Consider the following 14,047-nt stretch of genomic DNA (forward strand, 5'->3'; position numbering starts at 1 on the left):
AGGGACGCCTGGGTGGTTCGGTTAAATGTCTGCCTTGGGCTCAGGTCGTGATCCCAGAATCCTGGGATCAAGCCCTGAATCAGGCTCCCTGCTCAGTAGGGAGTCTGTTTCTCCCTCTACCCCTGCCTGTGCTCTCTCCCTCTCTCTCAAATAAATAAATAAAATCTTAAAAATATAAAGAAAATTAAAATGTCACCATAGATGAAGAGGGCTTAGTTCTGTGGAGGAGTGGAGGGCCGGGATCCCCAAAAAGGTTGTAACTGAGGGCCTAGAGGTGAGACTGAGCCTGGCAGGGGAAACAGCAGACCTACCCTTTGCCACGACTTGGAGAAATAAATCTGCGAGGGGAGCCCCAGTGTGTCTTGAAGAGCTCTGTGGTCATTCTTCTCCAAGGGCCAGGCCTTGCGGTGGGAGCTGTGGTCACTGAGTTGGGAAACCTAAATGCAATGGGGGTAATTGGGACCTCCAGGGCACGCGCCAAGTGGCGACACTCAACCACCAAAGGCAAAGTGGTCATGATCACCATAATGGTCAGCAGAGATAGAAAACAGCAATCAGAACAGAGTGACTCGTGCAGACCCGTGGTGTTGGCTAGTTGACCAGTGTGTTCCCAGAAATGAAATAGGAAGCCCACTGAATCCTTACTTGATCTGTATAAGCCGGAAAGTTCTAGATCAAGTGGATAAATGTCTAACCTAATCATAAAAACACAGTCAGGGCCCTTCAATCAATCTCCAGACTTGAGCTCCTTTACAGGTCCTGAACCCCTTGAACGGAGGGGATGTTGAGGCCTTTAGAGGAAGGACCCCAAAACTGTCAAAATTTATACCGTTACTCTTTCTCCCAGCCTTTTCCAAAATGGCCTAAGATCCTTCCCCAGGCTAACTACGTATTGGGGAAGAGGAAGTAATCAGCCCTTTTGGGGACTACTGGACCCCAGCTCCAAACTGACACTAATTCCAGGAGATGCAAAGATCACCATGGCCCTCCCGACAGAGCAGTGGCTTAGGGAGGCCAGGTGACCAATGAACTTTTATCTCAGGTCCGTCTTGCAGTGGGTCCGGTGAGTCCCTGGACCCATCCTGTGGTTATTTCCCGAGTTCCAGAATGTATAACTGGAGGAGACACACTCAGCAGCTGGCAGAATCCCCACATTGGTTCCCTGACCTGTGGAATGAGGACTCTTATGGTGGGAAAGGTCAAGCGGAAGCCACTAGAACTGCCTCTACCTAGGCCAAGAGGAAACCAAAAGCCCCACCGCATTCCTGGAGGGATCACAAGGATCAGCCCCACCACTGAAGACTTGAAAGGTTGTTGTGGCCGGGCTGGCGATCCCAGCACGGCCCCACTCGACTTGTCTATAGGGCCTGTGCAGAAGACGCTTGGAGAATCCCATGGATGGTCATGAGCTTAACCAGGGGGTGACTCTGATTGCAGCGGATGTGCTGGGTGTGGTTCTCTGGCTTGACTAAATTAACACATAACCTGGTATCTGCTGTGTAACTAGGGGTCTGGCAAATACCTTTTCCTCCATCCCTGTCTGTCGGACCCCACCAGAAGTGCTTTGCTTTCAGCCGGCAAGGCCAGCAATGCATTTTCACTGTCCTAGCTCAGGGGCACATCAGCTCTCCAGCCCTTGGTCCACAAGGAGCTTGGTGGCCTTTCCCCTCCACAAGAGATCACACGGGTCCATTACAGTGATGATACTCTGCTGATTGGATCTTGGGAGCAAGAAGTAGCAACGACTCAAGACTTCCTGGTCTGACATTTGAGTGATGGAGGGTGGGAAAGAAATCTGAGGAGAATTTGGATGCCTTCTGCCTCAGTGACCTATCTAGGGGTCCAGTGGTGTGGGGCATGTCAAGATACCTCTTCTAAGGAGGAGGGTAAATTCCTGCAGCCGAGAAAGAGCTTAGTGGGCCTCTTCGGGTTTGGGATGCAGTCTACTCATTCAGGCAGCTGGCTCTGGCCCATGACGTCATGCCAGTTCCTCCACCCCTTGGCCACAGGGTGATCCAGCCAGCGGTGCCTCCGTGTCACCGGCAGATGGGGAGGTTTTGTGGAGACTTTGGCGGCCCCTCTCTATGAAGCACAACACAGGCCCTTAGGATTTTTGGAGCAAAGCCCTGCCCTCCTCTGTGAGGAACTCCCCTTTCAAGAAACAACGCTTGGCCTGCTACTGGGCCTTAGTAGAGGCTGAACACTTCACCGTGTGGCACCTAGTTACCACATGACCTGAGGAGCCTGTCATGAACTGGGTGTTTTCTGACCCACTGAGCCATAAACTTGGGTGTGTAGGGCAGCACCCCACCATCAGGTGGAAATGTCCAGCATGTTGACTATATTTCTTGGGACAGGTTAGCCTCCAGGACAGTGTGAGGCAGTTCTCTCTGTGTATCTATCTCCTGTTGGTTCTGCTTCTCTGGAGGACCCTGATGAAAACATTTAGGGTAGAGGTGACAGGACAATCGTGCTGAGATCAGAGAAAGATTTGGAACCAAGAAATGGAGGAGGCTTAGAAGGAACAGATTTCCCAGCAGAGGGAATAGTCTGTGCAAAGGCCTCATGAGAGGAGGGCGCCTGGCGGATGGAGGAAACTGAGGTCCATGTGGCCTGAGTAAGGAGAAGGAGGGGACAACGGCATGGCATCGGTCATAGACTCCGCAGGTGCCAGCCTACATAAGGCCCTAGACAGACCAACCATATGGTTGATCACCTCCCCAGGACACATCCAAGGAAAGAGGGTGCTACTGAAAACCAGGACAGTGCACCCACACCAGGGCTCTCTGGGACAATTGATGGCCCGACCTTTCAGGCCACATGTAGGGGCTTGGAATTTATCCTGTGAGCCATGGGGGGATGATGGAGGTGTTCTAAGGAGAGGTGTGACGTAATACTGTTTGTGTCTTAAAACCCACTGGGGCTGCTGTGTCGAGAACAGATCAGGGAAGGGCAAGAGTGGACGAAGCCAGACCACCGAGTAGGAATGCTCCTCAGGACTGCAGCAAACAAACCCTGCCTGAGATTCTAGATGCCTCCTGGTGGAATGTGGACTCAGGACTGCACCATCAACTCTTACCAGAGTTCCTGGCCTGCCCTCCTGCCCCCACAAATTTCAGACTTGCCAGCCCTCACAACCACGAGAGTCAATTCCTTAAAATCTCATTCTCTCTCTCTTCCTCTCTCGTGCTCTCTTTCTATATATGTGTGTGTGTGTGTGCGCGCATAGCATATATATATATTTCTCCACATATATGGCTTCCACGGATCTCCTGTGGGTTCTTTTTCTCGAGAACTCTGTCTAACACAGACACTGATGTGTTGGCACACGGAGAGAATGCCATGTGAAGATTGGGGCTTTGCTGTCACAAACCAAGGAGATACCAGAGGGCAGAACAGAGGCCGGGAACAAATTCTACCCTGGATCCTTCAGAGACAGCACAGCCCTGTTGACACCTTGATTTTGGACTGCTGGCTTCCAGAACCGTGAGACAATACATTTCTGTGGTTGTAAGGCACCCAATTAGTGGTGCTTTGTTATGCGGGCGTACAGATTCTCGCACATTACTAAAATGGTAGCTTGGACCAGAGGGTTTGCAGAGGACATGGGAAGCAGTGGATGGATTTAAGGTGTGTTACAAGTCAAATCTGGGGGACCTGGTGAAAGTCGGGCTATGGATAGAAGGAGGGAGATGCATCTGGGAGAATGATGAGGCTTTTTGGCTTCCCCTGTTCTGCCACTTCTGAAACCCTGTCTCTTCCCACTCTTTGTGCTAAACTGCATGTTATATCCTGAGGAAGCTGTCCATCACAAGAGGTATTGTTGACCCTGTTCTCGGCTCAAGTGGATGGAGTCAGTGTCTGGGCTGCCTGGGGTTATTTGAGAACATGGGCTATTTGGTCCCGATGTGGAGGTGGCTGAAGGAGAGCTGGGTCTCTGCACTGGAGTTTCCATGTGCTGGCAGTTCCATCTCCTTGGAAGCTTCTAGAGGGAGAAAGAAGAGCCCAGCCTTCTTAAACTGTGACCCCAGGCCTGTTGCTCCTGCTTCTGCTCCTGAGAAGACCAGCAGATGGCTCTCCACATTGGCTGTTGAGAACCGCAGCCCTACCCCTGTGGACAGTTGTTTGGAGGCAATCATGCAATAGTAATCTAAAACATTAAACTATATAACTTCTAGAAGGATGACATAGAAGGAAACTTGTGTGATCTTGAGGTAGGTAAAGAGCTTTAAGATATGACACTGAGTGCCTGTGGCATAGGAGAAAATAACTCAGTGGACCTCAACTAGTGAGCGGGTCAACGATACTAGTTGTGATAGTGATATGCCCATTCAATGGAATATTACTAAGCAATAAAACGGGAACAAACTCTGGATTGGCACAAAGATATAGATGGATCTTAAATGCATCTTGCTAAGAGAAAGAAGCTAGACCCCAAAAGCTATATATTGGATGATTCCATTTAATGCCATTCTGAAAAAACCCCAAATCCGTAGAAACTGAGAACAGATCAGAGATGGCCGGAGTGGGGAGATGGGTTGAAGACAAAGGCACAGCTTGAGGGATTTTGGAAGGTGGTGGAATTTTTCTTTCAGTGGTCGGTGTGCAAAGCCATGCATTTGCCAAAGCCCATTGGACTCTATACCACAAGGAGAGAATATTTCTTGACATAAATGTAAGGGAAAATTCAGCCAGGTCATGGGGAGAACCCAAGATGGAATGTAGTCTGGCAAATGAATCAAACTTTGCTGCAAATGAGTAAGGTCCCCCTCCACCCCACCGGGGGGGGGGGCAGTGGGGCAACAGCGAGCTGACTCTGGTTAACCATGTTCTGACTGGACACCAGGAGGCTCAAGCCCCAAAAGAACTGTCTGCAAGCACTGTCCTCTAGTTGGTAAAGTCTTTCTTCACAGGGGAAGGGTCAGCAATTCTGGAACTGCTTTCTGTGTATATTAGGGTGGGACACATCAGCCAATACGTTGTAGATAATGAGTTTCTCATCGTCTGAAGAAGAAGTTACAGATGAGGAAGTTTACAGTCAGAGGTGTCAGTATAAACAGAGTTTTAAACATGTCTATGCAGATAAGAAGATACAAAGATAAACATAGATATGTGTGGGCACATAGTATGCACATGTAGACATACATTCCCTAGCTCTGTCTCTGGAGAAGGCATGAAAAAAAAAAAAAACCCTTATCAATAAATACTCGTAGTACCTAAATCTTATTCTCTAGTAAAAGGAAACAAGGCTCCTTGGAAAAGGGGTTGACTGCAGGGCTGGGGCAGGGACAATCCAAGAGTTTGGAGCGTATTGTGGTGCCAGAAACTAAGGAAGTGACTTTAAGAAGAAAAAAAAAAGGAAGAAATATATGGTAAAAGACCACAGACACTTTCAATGGCCAAAGCATTGGGGAAAATTGAAGCCATAAAATAAATAATGATATGATTGCTGTAATTAACCTGAAGAGTACACCAACATCTTTGAATTCATACTGACAACTACATAATTAAATACATAAAGCATGGGGTAGAAAGGGCACCTCTTTCTTACAAGAGAGTTTCAGTGAGTAGATAGAAAGAAGAAAGAGTGTTGAAGACTGCCATCAGAATCCTGCAGGAAAAAGTGGGGCAGGCAAGATCCACTGAGAGAGGTTAAAATTTTGGTGGGCAAAAGTTTCAGGAGAAATAGGATATTTGCAGAGTCTTGAAACATCTCCCCCAATGTAAATATTTATTCATTGCAAAGGGAAAAATTCAGAGTGGAGGAAGTGGGCAGTCATCACCTTATCCCTGAGATCAAGGTTAACATCACCTGGGAAAAGATATACATCACCCTGTGCCCCTGATGGGATTCTTCCCAGTAAAGTATAAACTTAATCTAATGGTGGAAAAAACATCGTACAAATGCAAACTGGGAACCATTACAAGGTAACTGGCCAGTACTCTTCAAAAGGTTCCGGGTCATAAAAGACAAAGAAAGACAAAGTAGTTGTCACAGATTGGAGGAGATTTAGAAGACATGAAGATTAAACGCAGTGTGAGATCCTGGACTGATTCCTGGAACAGAAAACGGCATCAGTGGAAAAACTTGGAAAACCCATAAGAAGTCTGTAGATTAGTCACTAGCATTGTACCCATGTGGATTTCTTATATTTGATGAACGTATCATGTTATGTAAGTGTTATCATTAGCGGTTGCTGGGGGAGGGGTGTGTGGGAACTCTCTGTGCTAGCCTGCCAGTTCTCCTCTAATTCTTTTTTTTTTAAATTTTTTAAAAAAATTTTATTTATTTATTCGTCAGAGAGAACACAAGCAGGGGGAGGGGCAGAGGAAGAGAGAGAAGCAGGCTCCGCATTGATCAGGGAGCCTGATGCAGGACTTGATCCCAGGACCCTGGAATCATGACCTGAGCCAAAGGCAGATGCTTAACTGACTGAGCCCCCAGATATTCCAATGCTCCTCTAATTCTAAGAGTATCTCCAGGCGCGTTGGGTTGGCTCAGTCGGCTAAGTGTCCCACTCTTGATTTAGGCTCTGGTCATGATCTCAGGGTCATGGGATGGAGCCCGGTGTTGAGCTCCACGCTCAGCGGGGAGTCTGCTGCAGATTCTCTCTCTCCTTCTCCCTCTGACCCTCCCCGCTGCAAGCTTTCTCTAAAAATAAACAAGTTGATTAAAAAAATAAAAGTATCCCCAAATAAAGTTTTGTTTTCTTAAGCTATTGTTAGTCAACGTTTGTTGCTTGCAAAAGCATTCTGATGTTAACGCAAAGATCTAACTTGGAATATGGCGGTGTGACAAATACAGCTGAATCGTATGGCTGCTCATTAGGGGTACACTTCAGGGAAGGGAGCTTGTGGGGAATCCTGTATCTAACAATCAACAAAAACTCCCCACAGTGGGAATTCAAGTAGAACCCATCCGTTTTGCAGCCAACACCTACTACTAATTTTTTAAAGAAATGGACTGGAATTTATTCTAAGGAGGGGGGTGGAGAGAATGGTAAACAGTGGAATATAAAATGCAAACCAATTTATAGTTTCCAAAGGGCCTAGGGAGGCTGCCAAAAATAAGGTTGGCAGAAACGAGTGTACTACATGTCTAAAGAAGGAGGAAAAAAAAAGCTTATATTACAAATCCCATAAATATTCTGAGAGTGGTAGGTAAGGCGTGTTTAATACTGATGAACAAAGTTTTAGCATGTATTGGAAAAACAGTTTCTAATATAAAATTACCGACGACTGGAAGTTATCTGCAAAATTTTATACCTAAGTACTTGCAGATGTGATTTATTTTTCTGACAGCACCTCCTATGTAATGAAAGTGGCTTTTAATAAAACATGAATGCAGTTAGGTTTTGCCAATTAGGTTCAGAGGAGTTGTAATCAGTCTGATTCAAGTTGATATGTGGCTCCTTAAATTCAGCACTGACCCATAGAATGGCTTCAGTATTTCTAGCGTGTTGGTGAAAGATGAACTCCCCAAGCTCTGAGTGCACAGCAGAAGGGAGGTGACTTCAGCTAAGGGACACAGCCCTCCCCCGGGGAGTGCTCCTAGTGGCTGCAGATTATGTGCTCTGGGGTGAACGTTAACGCTTTGCTACAATGACAACTGATACGAACATGAGTGTATTTTCCATTTCATTTACTTACGAAAACCTGGGCCTCCAGCTCATGTGTGCAAACATCTAATATCCATACATGGACCATCATTTACAAATCAAGCAGCCCGGAAAAAATCAAGTCAGGTCACTATGTTAGCACACTTCTTGGTGCCCAGGGGGATTCCAAAGGACATAAAGACAAATTCTTTCACCGTGAACACCTTAAAAACCTCTCCTCAGGAAAAACAAAATGAAAACAAAAAAAACCCTCAACACTGCTTTTTTTCTGGTTGTAGGATAAGAGCATCTGTATTTTGGATTTTTCATTAGGGTTCCTGAAATTGTATATTCAACAAATATTTATTGAGTCCCCACTATTTGCAAAATAGAGAGGGCAGAGGAGTGGAAATATTATTGGACTCGAAGCCAGAAGGCCTGTCTTCTACCAGTTGTTCCAGTTTTTACATTTAAAAACAGTGACGATGATTCTTGCCTTGACTAATTCACTGGAATGGTGGGGAGACACACATTATGCTTTTAAAATACATATAAGGGTTTTGAAACTTTAACCTTACCATGCAAATGTAAGTTACTGCTGAATGCCAGGGGGTACAGTAGAAGGAACCCTGGTTTTGTTTTGTTTTTTCATTTTGTTTTGTTTTGTTTTTTGTTTTTTGGAATCTTTGGGGTGGTTGGGAAGGATGGTTGTTGCCTCCTTTCAGGTTTTAGGTTCCATGCTAGGTCATAGATGAAAGAATTTCATAGGCCTGATCTCATCCCTGTTCTGTAAGGATGGGTAAATTGAGGCTAGGGATGATGCGGACACTCAGCTAAGATCACTGAGCTGGCACCAGTCGGGATAGGCTCTGATACCATCCCGAGCCCAGGCGATTCATCCCCTAGCTCACCTGCTTGCTTGTGAAGCCAGTTCACAATGGGACCCTGTAGAAGATATTCTGCATGAGTGAAACAGGCACAAATGCCATGGGAATAGCGAGGAATTGCCTCCCCGGAGCTGCGGTTCGGGGCACACTTTGTCAGCTCTCCCTTCCAGGTTCCAGCCTGCAAAGTCGGTAAGAAGAGCTCGTACTTTCTCGCTCTCTGCAGCTGCGGCTTCCCAGACAGGAACTGAAACACGCCTAGCGGTCATTCGTTCATTCCCAACACCGAGTTTCGTCTTTCCTGTACCTCGGGGCACTTCCAGATTCTGGACCCGAAACGGAAGTCCGTGTGTGAAATAGACACACAAGGCAGCTTCCCAGCTATTTTAGTCTATGCTGGCTTGCCCCGGCCTCCCCTCTAGCCGGTTTCCCCCTCTAAGGTTACTGGAATGTCAAAGCAGAAGAATAAAGCCGTGTTTCATGCTTCCATGGGATAGCTCCAGCTCCTGGTTTGGCATTCACAAACCAGTGGCCAGAGATGGAGGCTGGTAGACTCTTTACTTCACCATAGACCATTCCAGTACGTATATTTTATTGTATTATTAGTCTGATTGGAGCATCTTGAACTCTCTTGGAGTTGGAGTGAAGCGTTTTCTAACTTGAAAGTGTTTTTTTTTAATTGAATGTGTTATTGTAGATTTGAAATTATGCATTTTGTTCAGAGGCTTTGAAGGGACAAGTCTGAACAACAGGAGGCAATGGATTCTAGAACTATTAAAAATGGCACATAATCAGAAGTAGAGCTGGAAGTAGGTGGAAGCTAGTTGAAAATTTTGATGTTTTACTCATTGCGGATTTGGGGCTGGGGGCATTAATTTTGATTCCAAAAATTATTTCAGTAAAGCATGATTTTATTAGTAATTAAAAATTGGTAATTAATGTAACAATGCATTAAAGCATATTGTATTACTTCCTTAATTACAGAGTGTTTCAAGCGCTCCCTTAAAGTTTGAACTTGAGACAAGTGTCTCACTGGCCTCGACCTAGCGCTGGCCCTGCAGAAGACATGCCTACCATCCCACCAGGGACCTGTGGACTCGAGAAGAAATCTTGTGTCGCTCTTCTGGAATCAACTCCGAGCGGCCCCGTTGGGAATGCGCTCCTCCCTCTCTCATCTCCGAAAAGCAACCTCGATGCTGCTTTGATAACACGAGTGTTTCCGCAGGTCCTCTCTGGTTATAGGGGGGATTCCACAGTATGGACTGTGCACGTACTCCTCCAACCTGAATGTGGACACCATCATCAGGGACTTTCTAGAAGTGTCGATTCCAATGCAAAAGTCTAGATCAGAGTTTGAGAATCTCTATCCTAGCAGGCTCCCAGGTGATGCTGACGGCGCTGGTCCCTGGACCACACTTTGAATAGCCAGGTCTGCAAACTGATGAGTTGTGGGCTGGACGGACCTTACAAATGTGGTTTGGTTGGCCCTGCCATTTAAAAAATATTATCTGGTGACCTTGCCTGGTAGTCTTCCATGGTAACCAAAGACCAGAGAGGGGTAAGGGCTGCCTCTTTAGACATGGGTTCTCCATTTCCCTGTGGTCCTTGCCACACATAGGCACACCGCGCACATGCCTACCCCATTCCACTTCATTGGCTAGTGACCTGGACTGTGCAGGCATTTGCATTCGTAACCCCGATCTCCTGTTTAGTTTGTCCATAGCATTGCCTGACATTTACCAAGATTGGAAACCCGTCTATTGTCTCCCTGTCGTCTCTTTTATCCTTAAGCTATTGATCTATGTATGTTCGTGGCATTAATAACAACTTACCACATATCAAAAGGCCATGTTTAAAATTAGCCTTGTGAGCAAGAGGAAACAGCAGTAATTCTAACTCTCTAAAAGGCTCAGACCTTAACAACTCTTGGATTTTGAAACTACTGGAAAATTTTATGTGTGATTAAGGACTAAAGAATTAATAGGAGCACCATCGGTTAATTCGTGTTTAAATTTGGCCAAGGTATTTTGTAGCACTTGGAGCCGCAAGCGTGGGATTATTAGCTGGATTTGCAGTCTAAATATAAAAATTATACTCTAGCTCATATGATTTGAATGATAATTACCAAGTAAGTGACTATGGGGGCATAGGTATTTCAACTGCCTAGTTTTTGTCAGTCACCGGCCATATCTAACTGCTTCTCAGATTCTGTTGGTTTTATTTGCTAAATATATCTCCGTCCGTTCCCTTATCTTCCCTTCTGGCCACTGCTCTGGCAACATTTCTCATCTGGATCTTTGCAAGAACCTCTTAAAAATCTTTTTGGCTCCCCGTGTTACCATGCTGCAGTGTTTTTCTGCCTTCCCGTGGAAGTAAAAAGCAAAAATGTACCAAGTTCTTTTTTTCCTCAGACCTCAGTGATTCCACCATGCGTAAGACAAAATATAAAATCCTCAGCTGCCAGGCAAGACGAGGCCCTCTCCATCTGGTCACCAAGCTATCCACTTCCCACACCACATCTAACACATGATCCATCCATGCTAAAGTCCCTACAGCTCTGGGAATTTCCCACAAAGTACGTGTACCTTACAATATAACAATACTTTGCTTGCTACTTGCTGGTCCCCAAGTATATTCATTGCTCCATCAAGATGTTCTGCTGTAGCACTTATTATATACAGTGGGGGTCCACACTGTGTGGGCATTAAGTTCTAATCAGAGTCTAGGGCAAAAATCAAGTGTAGTTAAAATTACCTTGGGAAATTCCTTATATCACCCATAACTATATATATATATATTAGTTTGGGGTATAAACAAAGCTGGTGTGTGGAACAAAGAGCTGTTTCTTCAGTTGATCACTACGTCAAGTAGTTGACTTATATTTAGGAATTCTAGAGGAATTTAATTTCGTTGGGTTTCCATTTCCCCAGCTATGGAATGAGGGAGTTGAACCAAATAATCATTGAGGTTTAATATTCTAGACTAAGAATCACACAAAAGTGCCAGGCAGAGAAAATATATAGATGCTATGCCCAGGGTGCCAGGTACTTTGGAAGGCTCAAAGAAAATATTTAAGTGTAACGAGATGAAGAAATTTTTGCTCACTAGAACTCCAGGGACGTGGAAATTCTAGGCAGGCCAGCTTGGAGGGTCTGTTCCCCCCCAAAAGAAGCAGTTGAGGGAGAAGGTCAAAGCTACTCTTCTCAGATATGTGCCAAAGAAAGAAGTGGGTGGGAACATGGGCTTTTGGAAGATGTTGGGGCCTGAAAGGAGTCGGGGGTGGCAAGATGGCAAAAGGCTGCGTGGTACAATATGGCGCCTCTCCAAACTTCCCCAGGCTTCGGGAAAGTTACCAAACTCATTAGCCATCAAGTGATTGGGCTTGTTTTTTGGTTTTTGTTTTGTTTCCTTAGGAAAATGACATAGAGCCTGCCATGTGGCAGACCTCTAAACCAAGAAGGCAATTGGTTTGAAGAAATAATTCAGGAAAAATTCTCTTAAAACAATTATGCCAGGGAAATTGCAAAAAATTAAAAAAAGAACAGATGCTTAGTCAAAATCTGGGTGATTCACATCAATCTCAGACCCCTCCGCCTGACACTCTTTCTGAAACAAAGCGGAGCCCAGAGTGGGAGGGAGCTCTCAAGTAGAAAGCTGTGACTTTCTCTCATCCTGATGAATCAATTTTCCAGAGTAGTGAGTTTCAATTCCCTCCAGACTCTGTCCAAAGGGCTCCTTCTGTTCATGAGAAATCACAGTACTGGAGGAAACTCATTTTTGACTCTTTTTCCCCCAGAATTGTTACGACACTTTCCATTTGTGAACTGTGGTTACTTTTCTTGCATGCAGTATCCAGCTCCCGCTATTCCCAATGTAACTAATGGCTTGATTTTTTGTTTTTTCTTTCTTGTTAGATGGATGTCTGTGGTCTGTATTAGGTTCTCCTTGTTGTGAACAAGGTTCTAACTTTGAGCTTCGGAGAGCAGTCTTTTAATCAATCAACGTGCATGCAAGGCATATTTCCCATTTTACACTAGAAAGAGATATAAAGAAATGTCTGATATAATCCATGCTCTTGTATGTTTCTTACTCTGGCAAACTTAATTGTACAGTGCAATAGGCAAATGGATCATAGATCTTCTGAGTTTGCAGCTGGACAGAATCTTAGAGTGCTTAGTACAGCACTCATTTTGCATAGTGTCTGAGACTGGTCAGGTTTTGGGGTTTCTCTCTAGGACCGTATCATGGCAGATGCAGGACCAGTCTCCCTTCTTATACTTCTTTTGTGCCCTCCAAATCTGGGGCTGCTTCTGCCAGACTGTGTACAACACCTGACTGATAATATCCTTCCTGGATCTTATTCATAGGCCAGGGCAACCCAAACTTTAATTTCTATAGGTCCTGGGTCACCTGGGTGGCTCACCGGGTTAAGCGTCTGCCTTCGGCTCAGGTCGTGATCCCAGGGTCCTGAGATCGAGTCCCGCATCCAGCTCCCTGCTCAGTGGGGAGTCTGTTTTTCCCTCTCCCTCTGCATCCCCCCCATCACCTTGTGGGCTCTCTCTCTTTCTCACTGTCTCTCTCTGTCTCTCAAATAAATAAATAAAATCCTAAAAAAAAACCAACCCATTATAATTTCCATAGGTTCCAAGAAGACAATGAAGTGGCCAACGTAAGATTTTTGTAACTCATCCTTTTCCTTTACACATTAAAGAGGTAGAATTAAGCTTTGCTCTCATCCTCCTTCCCCAGAGTTTTGCCTCATTCTTCTCTCAAAATATATGATCTTCTAGGCCTATCTTTTCTTTTTCTTTTCTTTTTTTTTTGGTAGGGACACACATATAGAGAACTAGTTCTCCATGAAAGGAATTAAAATAGACTACAATATGATAAATGGCAAATGACAATTGTCTTCAGGCTCCACGTCAAGGATTGCTTGGGGATGGTGCAGACAGCAGCAAATTGCAAAGTGTCTACAGGGACCACCGCTACCCAACTGCAAGTAGTACGCTCCTGTGGCAAAGTCGGCTTCGTATGACCTGCCGCTCTTTTTCAAGAGAAGAGGAAACCCTCTCTCTCTCTCACTGTGTGAGAGAGAAATCTGCTGAGTTTTAAAATTCTGACACTTTTTTTTTTTTTTTAGGACAACACAGGACAAGCAAAACACCTCCCTACACCAGATGCATGTGCTTGCACACTCTCCCAGAGGCCACGCTTTGCCTCACTTTCCTCTGGTGGGGTGTGTAAGCATCCCGATGCCTGGAACCAGTCTGAGATGGAAAAGATGGGTGGTCTTTGGATGGAGAAGGAGCATCAAAGAAAAATGAACATGGTCTTTGAAACAGAGTTGTGTTGCAATCCCACATCTATCATTCACTTGATCTTTATCTGGGGCAAAGAAAGCAACCTTCATTCTCAAGATGGTTTCCTGATCAAGCAGACTCTGAGACGGAGGTTGGGTGCAGGAGTTTTATCGGGGAGGGCTCTCAGAAGCACCACCAGAGAGGACTGTGGGAAGCAGGACTGGGCAGAAGGAGAAGTCAAGCCATGACACAGGTATACCAGAAG

The sequence above is a fragment of the Ailuropoda melanoleuca genome, chromosome 12, assembly GCF_002007445.2.
Source record: "Ailuropoda melanoleuca isolate Jingjing chromosome 12, ASM200744v2, whole genome shotgun sequence".
NCBI classification, from domain to species: domain Eukaryota; kingdom Metazoa; phylum Chordata; class Mammalia; order Carnivora; family Ursidae; genus Ailuropoda; species Ailuropoda melanoleuca.